The sequence below is a fragment of the Parasteatoda tepidariorum genome, chromosome 8 (assembly GCF_982258835.1).
Source record: "Parasteatoda tepidariorum strain Cologne lab strain chromosome 8, Ptep-v5.0, whole genome shotgun sequence".
In the NCBI taxonomy this organism is placed as follows: Eukaryota; Metazoa; Arthropoda; class Arachnida; order Araneae; family Theridiidae; genus Parasteatoda; species Parasteatoda tepidariorum.
The window spans coordinates 37915269-37933201 of NC_141762.1; the positions used below are offsets into that span (position 1 = coordinate 37915269).

The 17933-nt window shown below is 27.4% G+C and overlaps 1 long non-coding RNA gene across 1 annotated transcript; it reads right to left on the reverse strand.

Annotated features, from left to right (window-relative positions):
• Positions 1-11792: 11792 nt before the first annotated feature.
• On the reverse strand, positions 11793-14802 carry LOC147806088 (uncharacterized). Its single transcript, XR_015428541.1, has 2 exons — positions 14760-14802; positions 11793-12043 (listed from the first exon to the last, which is right to left on the reverse strand). It is a non-coding gene; the product is annotated as an uncharacterized LOC147806088 (long non-coding RNA).
• Between the last annotated feature and the right edge of the window lie 3131 nt (positions 14803-17933).

A 17933-nucleotide genomic window follows, 5' to 3' on the forward strand; every position in this document is an offset into this window, starting at 1 on the left:
AATAAAAAACATACTTTTTGTAATAAAATCAAAAATATACAGTATTTAAACTATTTGATATTTTTTACGCTCATATGGTAACGGTGAACCGGAAATTCCGTTTTTCAAAATTATAGTTCTTTTTACCTCATATTAAATAAAAAGAACTAAAGTAAAGTTAAGAGAATAATTGCTTTCAATGCCATTCTCTAATATCATGATATAATTACCAAAATTTTATTAAATTCTATAACATATTAAAAAACTATACTTTGTTCTTAATTATACCAAAATCATGACTAAAAAACTTCGGTAAATATTAAATAGATTTTTGGTGTTCTTATAGAGCCAGGAACAAGGTAAATTTTACTATATTCTGGTAGGTTTGAACATACTTTTTTACTCAGTGTAGGAGATATGAATGTAAATTACTACAGCTTTCATTTCATTCAACAACAACGAAACAATTGATAACAAATAATTGTGGCAGAATATTTCTGTCAAGAGAGAAAACTCAGTCAAAAGAAAACTCAGCATAAAAGGGAACACAAAATGTGACATGTTTAATACTCTCGTACATATTTGTCAGCTTTAATGAGTCAATATGAATTTTCAATCTTTGCACCCTCTCTGTATATTCTTGTGTTTTGATTTTTCCCTTTACAAATGCAACTCAAATAGCAATTGAAACAACATCTTTTTTTTTCAACAATTTTGTATCTCATTTGCAAAACCTATTTTGAAAATATTTTGGTCTTATTGTTATATGATTTTTAATGAACAACAGTATTTTTGAGTGAATTTCCTAAGTCTTGAAAGAAAAGAAATTTTTCATTCTTTCTTTCTGACTTAGATATTTTGCTAAGGTATCAAAGATTACAAAAAGTAAATCAAAAAACTTGTAACAATTATATTATTAGTTCAGAGAGGGTAATAAATTAATATCTAAGAGAGAAAAAAAGTATAATCCTTGCAATGAATTTAAATAATACTTAGTACTAATAAATAACTTAGTTCTTAAAAATTTCTCGTGTTGAAAAATATAATAAGAATTTGCTAAGTGTCCATTTATTGATGCTATTTATGCTTCGGACTAAATGAGATTTTTTTTAAAAACATATTAGATTAATATTTATGTAGGTTATTTTGGAAAAAATACTAATTTTTAAAAAACATTCGCTACGCGAGATAGGCAAATAGACATATATATTAACGGATCCATTAAATTATTCTCTAAAACGTGAAAAATTTTAAGAGAACTTAGAGAAAAGAAACAAAATGCTAGGCTAATTTTCTTAAATGGCGGTGTCCATTTTCTTAAACAGCCATTTCGAGCTGTATCTATTTTTCTGAACATTCATTTTTTCGATTCCTTTTGAGTTGTGTCCGTTTTCTTAAACACGCAGTTTGAGCTGTGTCCTGAATAAAAAGTAAACCGAAGACACTTGCTTTTATAGACAGGCATCTTCGAAAGTAAAGGAAATATTCGTGTCATTTCCAACTTCTCCAAAACACTAAAACATATTAAAATTGAAAAAAAATATTTTGATTGAATGTGATATTTCTGAAGTAGCACATATTTTCATAAAAGTCTTGGCAGTGAAGGAATAATAAGTAATATAAAAATAAAACAAAAGTCAAAATATAGTGTTTATTGCTAATAAAATGAATTACTTGAAATTTTTATTTAAAAATAAGCATTAAATCGTCATTTAGAAGTTAATTAAAGTGGTTTTCAAATCGGATGTCTTCTGATCAAATCATTTATATTAGGATAGCTTATTGCAGATAGTACCAGAATTAAATGCGTTTGATGCATATCAATCTTAACAAATATTTTGAATCTGGAATAATCTTGAAAAATATTTTGAATTTATATTGTTCATATTAGAAAACCTCTGTTTACATTTATGTGTCAATTTGTCATCCAAATTGTATAAGCTAAATTTGTTGTTTAAATTGAAAATAGTCGGGATCACTGGAGTGTAGATACGAATATCCAAAATTCAATACAATTTGAGTTGTACAGTTTTATAGATTTTGTCAAAGTTTCCAAAGGTGACGTTGTAATTGTTTCACATTTTTTAAATTTTTTTATAAGTCTTTATATACTGCAATGTTAAGGCTTTATCATGTCTCACTATGGCTTTTCTTCCACATGTTGATAATTTATGTTTTCAGACACTCAAACTTACATGAATTTGGTTCAGTAAACAAAGAATAATTTTATACTCAAGCAAATCTGATCTTAATATTTTTTATCGTTAGTTGTATAAGTTACTATTTAAATGTATAATCTTATATGCTGAAATTTGATAATTTAATTTAAAAAACAAAACTTTTATGTTGCACATTTATTTCGTTAAAAATCACATCACAGTTTTGAAAACTTGCAAATTATTTTTACAGCAGTAAACTTAAATTTTGTTTGGAGGGTATTGTAGATAAATCCAGATCAATTTTAATGATGGTGTCCATGATGATGATGATGACCCTCATGATGGTGATGACCATGGTGGTGATGATGGCCGTGATGGTGATCATGGTGATGATCATGATGATGTCCATGGTGATGATGGTGTCCATGATGGTGATCATGCCCATGGTGGTCCTCATGATGATGGTGAGGTTTCGGCTCTGGATTGCACATTGCATCAGATATGAGTAAGAAAATGCAAATAGTGGAAATCAAGAGCAATGCAGTTTTCTGTAAGAAAAGGTCATTAATTATAAGGAGCACACATGTTACTAAACGCAGACGCAAAGACTTAATCGATTGCACGATATAACAAACAAATAAGTAAAATAACATTCCAAGCTTTGGTTTGGCTCTTTCCATTTATACAGTAAGGGAATTCTGACGTCATCAACAAGCCCCGCCTCTTTTTGTGTCACTCGAAGTTAGTTTTGTTTTAAGCTATTTTGAAGTGATAATTCTAAAAAAAATGGAATCATCAGATTTAGAACATGGAAGGGACACATTTAAATATTTTATTGATTTCTTTTTAAAATTTTGTTTTGAAAAACAAAAAAACCCGAAACAAATTTATTTTAGTTTTTTCAATCTGAAGGGTCCCGAGAAATCGCCATTTTAAATAGCCTGTGCATAATTTAAGATTTTGTTCGTTGTAGCCTCTTGAGTAAGAAAAATGCATAAACCAATAGGTCGAATTGGGTTACATCTATCCGGAGAATCCGAATCTGCAATTAAATATGATGAAGAATATTTAGGATTTCAAAGCTTACCTCATTTTTTCTCAGGGAGCGCAGGTGAGAAATCGAGATTTTTATCATTAGATAGCTTTAAAAATATTGAATGCATTCATACCCTTTTTTCGATCTGTTTTATATTTATCGAGATGTTTTACCGCATTCGAACTTTTTTTACTCGCTGTTTATGTCACAGTCTTTTCTTTATTATTTTGTGTCGGCTTGCATCAAAATTTAAAAAATAATGTACTATACGTGTTTTATTCCTTACAGAAAACTGACAAAAAAATTGAATTTAGATAAGATTGTCTTAAAAAGTACGACTTAAGTTCTTTTTTAATTATGTAGCGTAATAAAGCGTTATAATAAGTGCATCCAGAAGAAATAATGGAAAAACTTCGTAACTTTTTTTCTTTTGAAAATTAATTGAATTTACTTTAAAATTTAATTACTGTTGAAATTAGTTGTCTGAATTAACCATCATTTAAAAGATGCATAAATTGTCTTAAATTTTTAAGTTTGAGAAAATAATCAATGTCGTTTCTTTCTATTTAATGCCATCAACTTCATTTAAAAATAAATCGATGTATGAACTTGATTAAGAATTAGGCAAATATATTAAAGGTATTTTAATTAAGTATTTATTGTACTCAAATTTTTGACAAATCAATTCAATACAAATTCATATACAATACAAAAAGCAAATATATTTTGAAAAACGAAATTAATAAAACTTAGAGTTTTAGTGAGCTTAAGAGAAATTACTTTTAATAACATAAATATCTTAAAATTGCTTACCATATTTGAAGTTTTAAGGTTTTGTTTTCCGTATAATATCAGGAAATGTAGAAGTGATTTGATGTATTTACAGTTTGCAAACCTTTTTATATAGAATCATAGTTCAGAAAGTCTCAACATTGGTAAATCAAGTGATAAGAGCTTTGCGCTTCAACAAGCAATGAAGCATAGGCAATCAAAATCGAATTTCCTTTCTTTTAAAAACAAATCTTTAATTTGCTAACTATTATGTTTCACAAGTTTCAGGAAAGAGTTAAATTTGGACACTTGTTACTATGTAAGTAGAAAATTGTATCACATAAAGATGTCTCTCAAATTGCTTTGATAATCAATATTTTTTGGAAGAATTTAAATAAGTTGCCTTTTTCAAAACGAGATGTATTTTATGCAGCAAATAAAATATTCAAAATAATTTCTTTTATGCGTCAAGCTAATTACAGGTTACATATGTTCCTTAAAAAAGTTGAAAACTTTACAAAAAGTTTAACTTTAACAATTAAATTTCGAAATTTTTGATTTCGTTATTAGATTAATTTATTTGGAAATATTAAGCAGAGTAGTGAATACAAATTTATGTATATTTATGTTATGCTCTTAATTATTCGATAAATTAAGAAGTTTTAAGGACCGTACTAAACTTAATGCGAATCTAACTAACAAATTTTCTAAAATAAACTTTTATTATTTTTTTTTATAAATTATTTAGGCTCAAGTGTACTTAAGCAGTAATATGCAGGCTCTATTCCGTAGATCTGATACGCTTATGTAAGCATCATATGCAAGTTTGCTGATACTGTTTCCTTACATAAATAATAATCTAATACAGTTGAATTTTTCTGCTCATTTTAATGATTGCTTTGATCCATTTTGATTAAGTAATTAATAAAAAAGATTTCTTATAATAAATACATTTCTTGTTTACTTTTCTCCTTGAAAAATTTTAGTATGTAATTTAAAAATTTCGGAAATGCAAGAATAGTTTTATTTGATAGCAACGTTATTTCTATTGTAATAAGAAAAAATCAATATAATGAAAGACTTAACAGTTTAGAATGCATATTTTCTTTAGAAAAAATAGGTATTAGCTTCAAATTAAATATTATTTGAAATATCAATATAATTATAAAAAATATGGAGTCTCTTTTAAATTTTTAAGTAACAAAGATAAGGATTATTTTTTTTTTGAAAAATATAATTATATGGTTCAAAAAAATGAATTAAAATCTTAAAATAAATTTTGCCATTTTTAATACGAAAATTTTAAATTTTAAATAAATGTCTAATGCAAACTTTTTTTGAGATTTTTCTCCTCAAGGTCATTTAAATATTATTTTTTAAAATGAAAATTACGTGGTTTTAAAAAAAAATAGTCAGAAGTTTTACATCTCAATACTCGAAAAGTTTTTGACTATCATTGAATAATTAAAGAAATATTTAAATTTGAAAAAAAAGAAGCAATTATTTTTGGTTAAAAAACATGTTATGGTCAGCTGCATGTATGCTTTATGATTTCGGTGAGCTCATTAAATTAAACTCTTTTTCATGGAAAGTTTTGATTTATAAACAATCTTCTACTGTTAGTATATTTTTAAAACTTGTGTTTCTAAAGTTACATTCCTCCATTAATTTTTTGAATAAGTTAAAATCTAGCAAAATGAATGAATGAATAAATAAATTGCTGAGTGGCTGTCGGACTGACTGAATAAGTGAAAAGAATAAATAAAGGGAATAAACAAATGAAAAAAAAAATAAATGAATGAATTAATAGCATTAAGAGGAATAAATAGCATAAAGTCGTCCTGTTCCTTGATTTATCTATTGTAATCATTATTAGAAGATTGCAAATATTTCCCTCATTCTTTGTGGGGGAAAGGGGACATAATTCCACATTGTTCTATTAAATATTTTTTTTTTATAATTGTCGATTGTAATTGATTTCAATGCCATGCTCTAAGATATCATGATATAATTACCAAAATTTTACTAAATTCTATAACATATTATGAAACTATGCTTCATTCTTAATTATACCGAAATCATTACTAAAGTTCTTCGGTAAATATTAAAGAGATTTTTGGTGTTCTCATAGAACCAGAAACAAATTAAAGGTTACCGTAGTTCTGGTAGGTTAGAACATATTTTTTACTCAGTGTAGGAGATATGAATGTAAATAACTACAGCTTTCATTCCATTCAACAACAGCAACAAAAAAATTGATAAGAAATAATTGTGGCAGAATTTTCTTGTCATGAAAGAAAATTCAGTCATTAAAGATAATCTCAGCATGAAAAGGAACCTAAAATGTAACATGTTTAATATTCTGGTACATATATGTCATTTTTTTTACGAGACAATATGATTTTTAAATCCTTGCTCTTCTCTGTGCATTCTTGCGTTTTGGTTTTTTCTTCTTTACAATTGCAACTCAAATAGCAATTGAAACAACTTTTTTTTTGACAATCTTCCATCTCATTTCTAAAACCTATTTTGAAAATATTTTGGTCCCTTTTTGTTGTTTGATTTTTAATGAACAGCAATATTTTTGAGTGAATTTGCTGAGTCCTCCAATAATTTTTTTTTAATTCTTACTTTCTAATTTAGATATTTTGCTAGGGTATCAAATATTAAATGAAGTAAATTAAAAGTATTGTAAAAATTATAATATTAGTTTAGAGGATAATAAATTAATATCTAAGCGAGAAAAAAAAGTATAATCCTTTCAATGAATTTCAAAAATTCCGAATCTTTAAATTGATTTACTCATATTAAGTCAAATCACATTTTTGAAATAATTAACAGCTTTTTTATGATTACTTCTATATTCAGTTAATCAGGTAACTGTCTGAAAGTTATATTTTCTAAAAATTAAAATCGTTAACTATAAATATGTGGCCATAGATCTTTGTTTTTTCTCGACTTAAAGCTACTTTTCCAGCTAATTTCATACTTTCAGAGAAATTTCAGTTTTTTTGAACTTTATGGTCAATTTTAAGGACACGCAAAATGTGAAACTGCACTGCGTTGATTGTTTCGGTAACACTCATTTGTATATACTCCTAGAAATATATTAATTTTCGGTGTACTGTCGGTACAAAGTTTTTTTCGACTTTCAAAGTTTAAGAAAATGGCCGAGTACTGAAAATTTTTAAATGAGCTTTGAACTTTGCTACAAGTGTCCACTGAAAGCATTTATGTCCTAATAGTTTGTGGGGAAATCTCAGGAAATATAACAATGGTTAATACCGAGGTTGCCCTTGTTTCACAAAAATTATCGCTTCATGTAAATTGCTGTGTTTTTCTGAAAATTTCGGATGATCTTCAGTTTTGACTCCTATAACTTGAAGAAAATTATTTTATTTCTCGCAACAATAAAAAACGCATTTCTAATGGTTTTACGTATAGAGCATATCCTAAAAATTTCAACGAAATTTAAAAATGTCAAGTATCTAACCTGCTTGATAATTAAAACCTCGCTCTTAAGCGAGAAAGAAAAAGTCAAAAGCGGCAAAAAGAGGTAAATGCTTTGTATGCCTTTTTTTCATTTCCAACTTCCTCATATTTTTCAGCTTAAAATGATATAAAACAGAAAAAAAGATAACTCCATGAAATTTGAAATATGTGCATTTGAAGTATTTTGCTTCATTTAGTTTTCAGGAATTCAATAAATAATGTTTTCAACTTCCATACATAATTGTTTTGAAAGCAATAAAAAAAGTTTTTTTTCAAAATTATTATTTTGTTATGACGAAGATTAATTTCGTGGAAATAAATGCAGAAAAGTGGAAACGTAAAAAAAGTAAACTTAGAGTAAACCATAATGTTTTAAATGATGAAAATTGTTTTTTTTTAAAATACAGACAAATTATGGCAGGGTTACTTAAGATTACGTAGTGGGAAAAATGTCCTGCAGTAATAAGTAATATTTTGAAAAAAACATTCAGCATTTAAAGTGTCATGGTTTACTCAAGCAGTATTTAAACTTATATTTCGATAAAACCATGTTAATTTGCGTGCACGGAAGCCTGTTCGATGTTACCCGCTTTAACCTCACCACCGCCCAGAAATATTACGTTAGTGTAAGGAACGTATTGGTTGGAGTAACCAGATGTGGTACAGAGTGATGTTCTCCAACAAATCCCAATTCCCCATGACAAGTGATTCCGGCTACCAGTTAGTGTAGAGAGAGAGGGGGGGGGGACATGTTGTGTACAACAATAGGTTCATGAACATGATCAGTATTCCCCAGGCGTGCCGGTATGGGCAGGTATCGTGCACGATGGCTGAACACCTCTTCACATCTTCGAGCGAGGTAGCGTTACGTCGTAACGGTATTAGAGAGTGGTTATTTTAGATCATGGTTGTCTTTTTTAGGGCTGCGGTAGGTCTACATTTTGTGTTTATGGACGACAAAGTGCGGGCACACAGGTGAGCTGTGGCATCAGGCACACTTAAAAATATAGATATTGACCATATACCATGGCCTGTGTACTCCTCGGACTTAAATACTTTAGAGTACGCCTAGGATGTCCTTGTCAGACAAGTCTCACGAAGAACACGCACTTTCAAAATCAGGTAAGAGATGAAAACCAGCTTGAGAAAGAAGTGGAAAAATATCCCCAAGGACTCTTCTACAGTTTAGTGGACAGAATGAATAACAGATGCGAAATGTGCATTAGCGTCCGAGGTAATCACATATCTTACTGAGGTACTCATTTCTGTTTACTTCTAGCAGAAAGAGCCATTTTTCATGGCTGTTTGGAAGTTGTCCAATACGCATCTTTCTTACTTTTAATTTCATTATTTTTTGACTTGAAGTCATCTGAACTATTTTGGATAATAATAAACGTTCATTGTCTTTGTTAAATATTTACTTTTTTATTGTATCAAAAAACGTCTTTTTTTTATTATTTCGATAAATGTAACTGTTCCTTAGCGATCGTTAAGTAGTGTATTTTCTCCTTTCCTATAAGTTTCCAATTCCTATGATAAGTTTTCAATTGGTGAGCCATAATATTGAAATACTAAGCTCGTTTATTCATAGATGTCAGTATCACAGGGATGCTGAACACAAAGTAATCTAATATTTCCCATCACTCATGATAGATGGCTCCACTAGATAAACTAATCCACATTCTACTGTTCATTTCATGAAACACAAATCGACCCCAATGTATTAACCCGTACTAGTTGTTGATTACCCCAAACCGTACCAGTAGTAAACGGTATCAAACTCGTAAAGATGAAGTAATATTCCTAACCTTAAATTTTACTTTTAATTGAATGAACAAACTGCTCGTGGTTATTTTACAGTCATTTAAGAATGGAAATTTGAAAGGTATACTTAATGGATAGATTTACTTAAATGCTTATTATTGGTCAATAGCAAAATATTGGTTATTTTTATATACAATTATTTAATTTGCTAATGTATCTGTTACCGGCAAAATATGAAACGCCGGCATTGTATAGATAAAATGCCTGACGTTTTTATGCAAAGTATGAAATGTGAGAAGTATTACATACTTTTCATAGGCACTGTGTAGAATGCCGAGGCATTCTATACAATGCCGGATGCTATTTAGGCAAAGTATGAAATAAACGTCCTGAAGAGGTTATTATGTAAATGATGTGCATGTTACTGTGAATGAGCGAAATCGGTGGTTGTTGATTTTCACCCGTGAATGTTGACAATCACATAGTGGCTTTGGTGAATGTCCGAAATATTTATTGCATCCGATTTGATATTAATTTATTCGTGGATATAATTTCATTTATTCGATATTTTAATACTTACTGACGATAGATTAGAAGAAACATCAGTGTTTGGAGTATCGGGCAAATGTATACCGGGCAGTGACCCTTGACCTTAAAAAACATGAGTGTAGGGTATACCGGGCAATGGCACTTGATCTTAAAAAAACATCAGTGTAGGGTATACCGGGCAATTGCACTGAACCATAAAAAAACATCAGTGTATGGTATACCGAGCAAATGTTTACCGGCAATGGCACTTAACTAGACCTAGTATATATTTCGGACATTCACCAAAGGTCCAGTCATACTAGTTCTAGTTAAGTGCCATTGCCCGGTATACCCTACACTGATATTTTCTCTAAGGTCAAGTGCCATTGCCCGGTATACATTTGCCCGGTATACCCTGCATTGCTGTTTCTTCTAATCTATCGTCAGTAAGTATTAAAATATCGAATAAATGCAAAATTACCGATTTCGTTCATTCGGTCAGTAACATGCATTTCTCAAAAATAAAAAGGTTATTCTAAAAAAATACTGAGAGTGCCATTGAAAAACATTTATTCAAAATGTGGAAAGAAAATTAAAAAGTTATGCAAAACAAAATTTAAGACTTTCATATTAAGGGAAACAAAATTTTCATATAAAAATTATGAAATTAACCTACTTGTTGCAACATCGCAGGCTTGAATGACATTTTGAATTACATTTCATTAAATTTTTCCCGGTAAATTTCTTTAAATTCCTCCATTTCCATGTAGCACAGTAAAGAAATAATTTTTGTTATTAGTCAAAAATCGCGAGCCACGCGTTGGAAGTCATGAGCTTTGCCAGGTGATATTTGAAACGAATGGGAGATGTATTTTATACTTTGCCGGTTTCTCATTTGGCAATCTATAGAATGCCTAGGAAATGTGTGAAATATAAATCACTTCATACTTTGCCGGCTAATTTTAGGCATTCTATACAATGACTAGTCATTCTATACAATGCCGGATTTCATACTTTGCCGGTAACATATCTATTATAAGGAATTCAAAGAAAACCTATTTTTTTAAAAGTAATATTCGTTGACGATTGAAAAACCGAAGAAAAATATGTTATTTTTAAACAATATAAAAATTGAAATTTGTGTGAGAAGCTATTTATCTGATGAAAAAATGTAATATAATTTTCACATTTATTGATATTTTTTCAAATTGAAAGTCTTTTTCTCCATAATCTATATTTATTTTCCAAATATTATTAAATCCACTGAGCTTTATATTTTTAAGTGCTTTTTGTCATTAATTGGCAAGAACAGAATCACTGAGTCTCTGAAAGCAATTCTCATATAATTTCATTGAACTTTGACTTTTGTTCTTTCTGATGGCAAAAGATTAGTTTTACCAGCATAGAGATTTTGGTTGTTTTGGCAAAAAGGTATTGACTCAGTATTTATAGTTTCCTTGTTATTATCTATTGGTGTTGCTGAAATACAAAATCTACGAATTTTATTATCTCTCTTTAATCAATTTCCAAATCATTTCATTCACCCTTGTTCTCTTGAAAGTAGAACTTCTTTAAAACTTTGGATTTTCTTTCATTAAGTTACCGATTCAGAACTTATATTTTCTCAGTTATTATACTGTTTTAACTATAATAATTTTGCACAGGGTTAACTTTTAAGATTTATATAATTTAATTCAATAAACAAATATTGTAATTTTAAACACAATCAAGCTTATCCTCATTTTTACGCTGAATCGGTATAAATACTCATCAGAAATTGTTATCAGGGTTACATTTTTTGTTATCATAGTTCCACACACTTGTAGAATTATAAAAACAATTGAGAATGAAAAAATCGCTGTTTGGATGTTAGAAATTTACATATTGCAATCAACAATCTATTATAATCTATTGAAGATAATTTAAGAAACCAAAGTGTTTTAATAGAAAATTTTATTAATGCTTGAGATTTTACAGCAGTTTCGCTTATTTTATGACAGAAGACTTACGATTGAATGTGAAGTAATGGTAAGGTAATCGGTTTAAAGTGGATGAGTACTGCTTTATTTTAATGATGATGGCCATGATGGTGATGATGACCCTCATGATGGTGATGTCCGTGGTGGTGATGATGCCCGTGATGGTGATCATGGTGATGATCATGATGATGTCCATGGTGATGATGGTGTCCATGATGGTGATCATGCCCATGATGGTGCCCATGATGATGGTGAGGCTTCGGTTCTGGATTGCACATTGCATCAGATATGAGTAAGAAAATGCAAAGAGTGGAAATCAAGAGCAACGCAGTTTTCTGTAAGAAAAGGTCATTAATTATAATTGGTTCCCTTATTAAGATCTTATAGATACTTTTTCCTTAAAAATCAAAAGATCCGTCCATGAATAGATTTTATTTAGTAGAAACCATCCATGTGTATAAAACCATTGAAAAAAATCATTGCGATGATTTAAAACAATAAAAATTCTATTTTTTTCCTAATTCCGAATTTCAATAATTAAAAATACATAATTATGTTTGAAGTTGTACATATTTAGAAACGATATCCTATACGATTGTTATCATCTTTGATCTTTGACTGCTATCATTTCTAATATTGATCATAATATCATTAAAAACTTTTTTTTAAATATTTTTGTTTTTTAAAAAAAAAAGAAAATTGATTTCGAAATAACCCAAAAAATATAAATAGATTTTTTATCCTTTAGAAATTGTATGATTAGTTTAGATTCCTTCATGACATTGATTTTAGTAGAAGAAAATAAAGCTATACAAATAATAGTTTATGTTTCATAGATCGCTTTACTACGGGTTTCTAACAAAATGATTGAATTTTTTAAATCCTTATAATTCTGTTAACCTTGATTGACTTTTTACAAAATTTTTGAATCCTTAATTACTCCTTAAATTTGTTCTAAATCAATGTAACGGAGATGTAATCAATGTAAATCAATGTAACTTTGAATAAATTCAACGAGGGGCGTAAGAAGGAATATTATAAATGAAAAGTTATTTACTTTTGTGTAAATGGTCAAGGCAGGAGGTTTTTAAGAATTAAGAAAATAAAAAAATATTAAATAAAGAGGTTAGAATTATTTGCTTCTCTGTTTCCTATCAGGATATATATAAATATATATATATATATATATATATATATATATATATATATATATATATATATATATATATATATATATATATATATATATATATATATATATATATATATATATATATATATATATATATGTATATATATAAATAACAAACACTTTCTATTCTATAAATATATTGTGCTGTATTTCTACTATATAAGCTAAGATTTTCAACATTTTAAAAGAACGGACTCAGTATTTTCGATACAAAAATTTATATAAAATAAATCGGTGGAAGGGAGTATTAAGCAGGTCTATCTCTATCGTTAATAAAATATGTAATTTCATTAGTAAAAAAAATTTTAAAGTTTTTAATTTTTTTTAATAGAATTTCGTTTAAGAGAATTTTTTTTGGTAGGAAGAAGATATGAAAAATTACATTAAATTAAAGATTACGAACAATGTGAAGTTTAAAAATTCAAAGCCTTGTGACATACCTCACATTTTTTCAAGCCAAAAACCAATTGTTTCTAAGGAGCACACATGTTACTAAACGCAGACGCAAAGACCTAATCGATATAATATGATATAACAAACAAATAAATAAAATAGCATCCCAAGCTTTGGTTTGGTTCTTTTCATTTTTACAGGAAATGAATTCTGACGTCATCAGCATGCTCCGCCTCTTTTTGTGTCATTTGAAGTTAGTTTTGTTTTTAGCTAATTTGAAATTATAATTCTAAAAAAAATTGAAACCATCATATTATAAGAACAAGGAATAGACGCGTTTTAATATATATTTTTTTGAAATTTTGTTTTTGAAAAATAAAAAACCCGAAAAAAATTTATTAATTTTTCTTCAATCTGAAAGGCCTCGAGATATCGCCATCTTAATTAACGTGTGCTTAAATTTAAATTTTGTTTGCTGTAGCCTCTTGAATAAGAAAAATGCATAAACCAATTGTTGAATCGGGTTACATTTATCTGGCGAATCCGAATCTGCAATGAAATATGAGGGTGCATATTTAGGATTTCAAAGCTTACCTCATTTTTTTCGCAGGCAAGTGAGAAATCGAGTTTTGTATCATTAGATAGCTTTACAATATTGAATGCATTTATACCCTTTTTTCGATCTGCTTTATATTTATCGAGATGTTTTACCCTATCCGAACTCTTTCTACTCACTGTTTATGTCACACTCTTTTCTTTATTATTTTGTGACTGCTTTCATCAAAGTTTAAAAAATAATGTACTATACGTGTTTTATTTCATACTATAAAATATTATTTCATAATATATTATATAAATTAAAAATATTATTATATAAATTTTATTTCGTAACTATAGAAAAAAAATTGAGTTTTAACTATACGTGTTTCATTTCTTACGGAAAACTATTAAAAACGTTGAATTTAAATAAGATTGTCTTTAAAAGTACAAGATAAGTTCTCTTTTATTTATGTAGCGTAATAAAGCGTTATAATAAGTGTATCTAGAAGATATAATGGAAAAACTTGTTAACTTTTTTCTTTTAAAAATTAATTGAATTCACTTTAAAATTTAATTACAGAAGGTATGAGTTATCTGAATCAACCGTCCTCTAAATGATGTATTAATTGTTTTGAATTTTTAAGTTTGAGAAAATTATCAATATTGTTTCCCTCTATTTAATGCTATCAACTTCATTTAAAATATAAATCGATGCATGAACTTGATTAAGAATTAGGAAAAGATATTAAAGGTATTTTAATTAAGCATTTATTGTACTCAAATATTTGTACAAATCATTTCAATACAAATTTATATACAATACAAAGTTCAAATATATTTTGAAAAACGTAATTAACAAAACATAGAGTGTTAGCGAGCTTCAGAGATATTACTTTTAATAATATTAGTATTTTAAAATTGCTTACCATGTTTGAAGTTTTAAGGTTTTGTTTTCCGTATAATATCAGAAAATGAAGAAGTGATATGATGTTCTCACAGTTTGCAAACCATTTTATATAGAATCAAAGTTCAGAAAGTCTCAACATTGGTACATCAAGTGCTAAGAGGTTTGCGCTTCAATAAGCAATGAAGCTTAGACAATCAGAATCGAAGGTCCTTTTTTTTATAACAAATCTTTCATTTGCTAACTATTTTATTTCACAAGTTTTAGAATAGAGTTAATGTCTGACACTCGTTACTATGTAAGTTACAAATGTATCACATAAAGATGTCTCTCAAATTGCTTTGATAATCAATATTTTTTTAAAAGTTTAAATAAGTTGCATTTGATCGAGTAATTAATAAAAAAGATTTCTTATAATGAATATATTTCATGTTTACTTTCTTCTTTGAAGATTTTTAGTAAGTAATTTAAAAAATTCAGAAATTCAAAAATATTTTTATTTAATAGCAACGTTATTTCTATTTTAATTTAAAAAAAATCAATATAATGAAAGACTTAACAGATTAGAATACATATTTTCTTTAGAAAAAATAGGTAAAAATTTTAAATTAAGCATTATTTAAAATATTAATATAATAATAAAAAAATATTGAGTCTGTTTTAAATTTGTAAGTAACAAAGACATAGATTATTTTTCTTCTGAAAAATTTAATTATATGGTTTAAAAACTGAGTTAAATCTTAAAACAAATTTTGCCTTTTTTAATACGAAAATTTAAAATTTTAAATAAATGTCTAATGCAAAACACTTTCGAGATTTTTCTCCTCCATATCATTTAAATATTATTTTTTTAGAATCAAAATTACGTGGTTTTAAAAGAAAAATTGTTAAAAGTGTTACACCTCAAAACTCGAAATTTTTTTGATTATCATTGATTAACTAAAGAAATATTTAAATTTGAAAAAATTGCAAATATTTTTGGTTTAAAAACATGTTATAGTCAGCTGCATGTATGCTTTATGATTTCGGCGAACTCATTAAATTAAACTCTTTTTCATGAAAAGTTTTGATTTATATATTTTTTTATATTTTTGCAATATTATTGCAAAAAGTTTTGGTTTAAAAACATGTTATGATCAGCTGCATGTTTGCTTTATGATATAGGTCAACTCATTAAATGAAGCAGTTTCTCATGTTAAAATTTGATTCATAAATAACCTTCTACTGTTAGTATATTTTTTAAAACTTGTGTTTCTAAATTTACATTCTTCCATTAATATTTTGAACAAGTTAAAATCTAGCAAAATTAATGAATAAGTAAATAAATAAATAATTGAGTGGCTGTCTGACTGACTGAATAAGTGAAAAGAACAAAAAGTTATAAATGGAATAAATAAAAGAAAAAAAATAAACGAATGAATTAATAGAATAATAGAATAATAATTAATAATGAATTAAACGAATTAATGAATAAGAGAAATACATAACATAAGGACGTCCTGATCCTTGATTTATCTATTGTAATCTTTATTAGAAGATTGCAAATATTTTCCACATGCTTTGTGAGGAGCGGGAGACATAATTCCAAATAGTTCTATTAAATAGTTTTTTTTTTTAAATTCTCGATAGTTTTTTCATTCATATATACAAATAATGTATATATCAGCGCACATTCAAGCGATACACTTATAGTTTCAGATCAACTGCGTATAATTTTTTAAAAAAGCAGTTTTTAATCATAGATTTTCTGACAGATTTTTCTATGGCATAAAAACTTAATAAATTTCTGATTTTATTATAATATTTGTAAATGGTATATCTTTAATGTGTTGTACGTGGAAAAGACAATTCTGGTAAAATTACTGTACTCTAGGATAGTGACATTTCAGGTGAGAAAAATTAAATAAAAAGTAAAAAAGACAAACAGACATATTTTTTTTAATAATATCAAAAATAAACTGTATTTAAACTATTTGGTATTTTTTCCGTTCATATGGTAACGGCGTACCGGAAATTCTATTTTTCAAAATTACAGCTCTTTTTACCTCATATTAAATGAAATGAACAAAAGTAAATTCAAGCGAATAATTGGTTTCATTGCCATGCTCTCAGGTATCGTGATATAATTTCCAAGATTTTTGGTGTTCTCATAGAGGCAGAAACAAGGTAAATTTTGCCGTATTTCTGGTAGGTTAGAACATATTTTTTACTCAGTGTAGGACATATGAATGTAAATAACTACAGCTTTCATTCCATTCAACAACAAATAAAAAATTGTTAACAAATAATTTTGGCAGAATTTTTCTGTCATGAAAGAAAATCCAGCCATTAAAGAAAACTCAGTATGAAAAGGAACACAAAATGTAACATGTTTATTACTCTGGTACATGTTTGTCATTTTTTTAAAGAGTCAATATGAATTTTTAATCTTTGCACCTTCTCTGTATATTCTTGTGTTCTTGTTATTTTTTTCCCTTACAAATACAAATCAAATAGCAATTGAAACAACTTTTTTCTTTAACAATGTTCCATCTCATTTCTAAAACCTATTTTGAAAATATTTTGATCTTTTTTTTGTTATTCGATTTTTAATGAATAACAATCTTTTTGAGTGAATTTGCTAAGTCTTCTGGGAATAGAAAATTCTCATTCTTTCTTTCTAACTTAGATATTTTGCAAAGGTATCAAATATTAAAAGGAGTAAATTTAAAGCATTGTATGAATTATAATATTAGTTTAAAGGGTAATAAATTAGTATCTACGAGAGAAAAAAGAGTATTATCCTTTCAATGAATTTAAATGATACCTAGTACTAATAAATAACTTAGGTCTTAAAATTTTCAGTCATTAAAGAAAACTCAGAAAAGAATTAACTCTGTTCTTAAAATTTTCCCGTTTTGAAAAATATAATAAGAATTTGCTAAGTGTCCATTTATTGATGCTATTTATGCTTCGGACTAAATGAGATTTTTTAAAAAATATAATAGATTAATATTGGTTATTTTGGAAAAAATACTAATTTTTAAAAAAAATTCGCTACGCGATATAGGCAAATAGCCATATATGTTAGCAGTTTCATTAGATTATTCTCTAAAACGCGAAAAATTTTAAGAAAAGTTAGAAAAACGAGACTATGTTAACAATGATAAATGCAATGTTATTTTTCATAAACGGCGGGGTCTATTTTCTTAAGCAG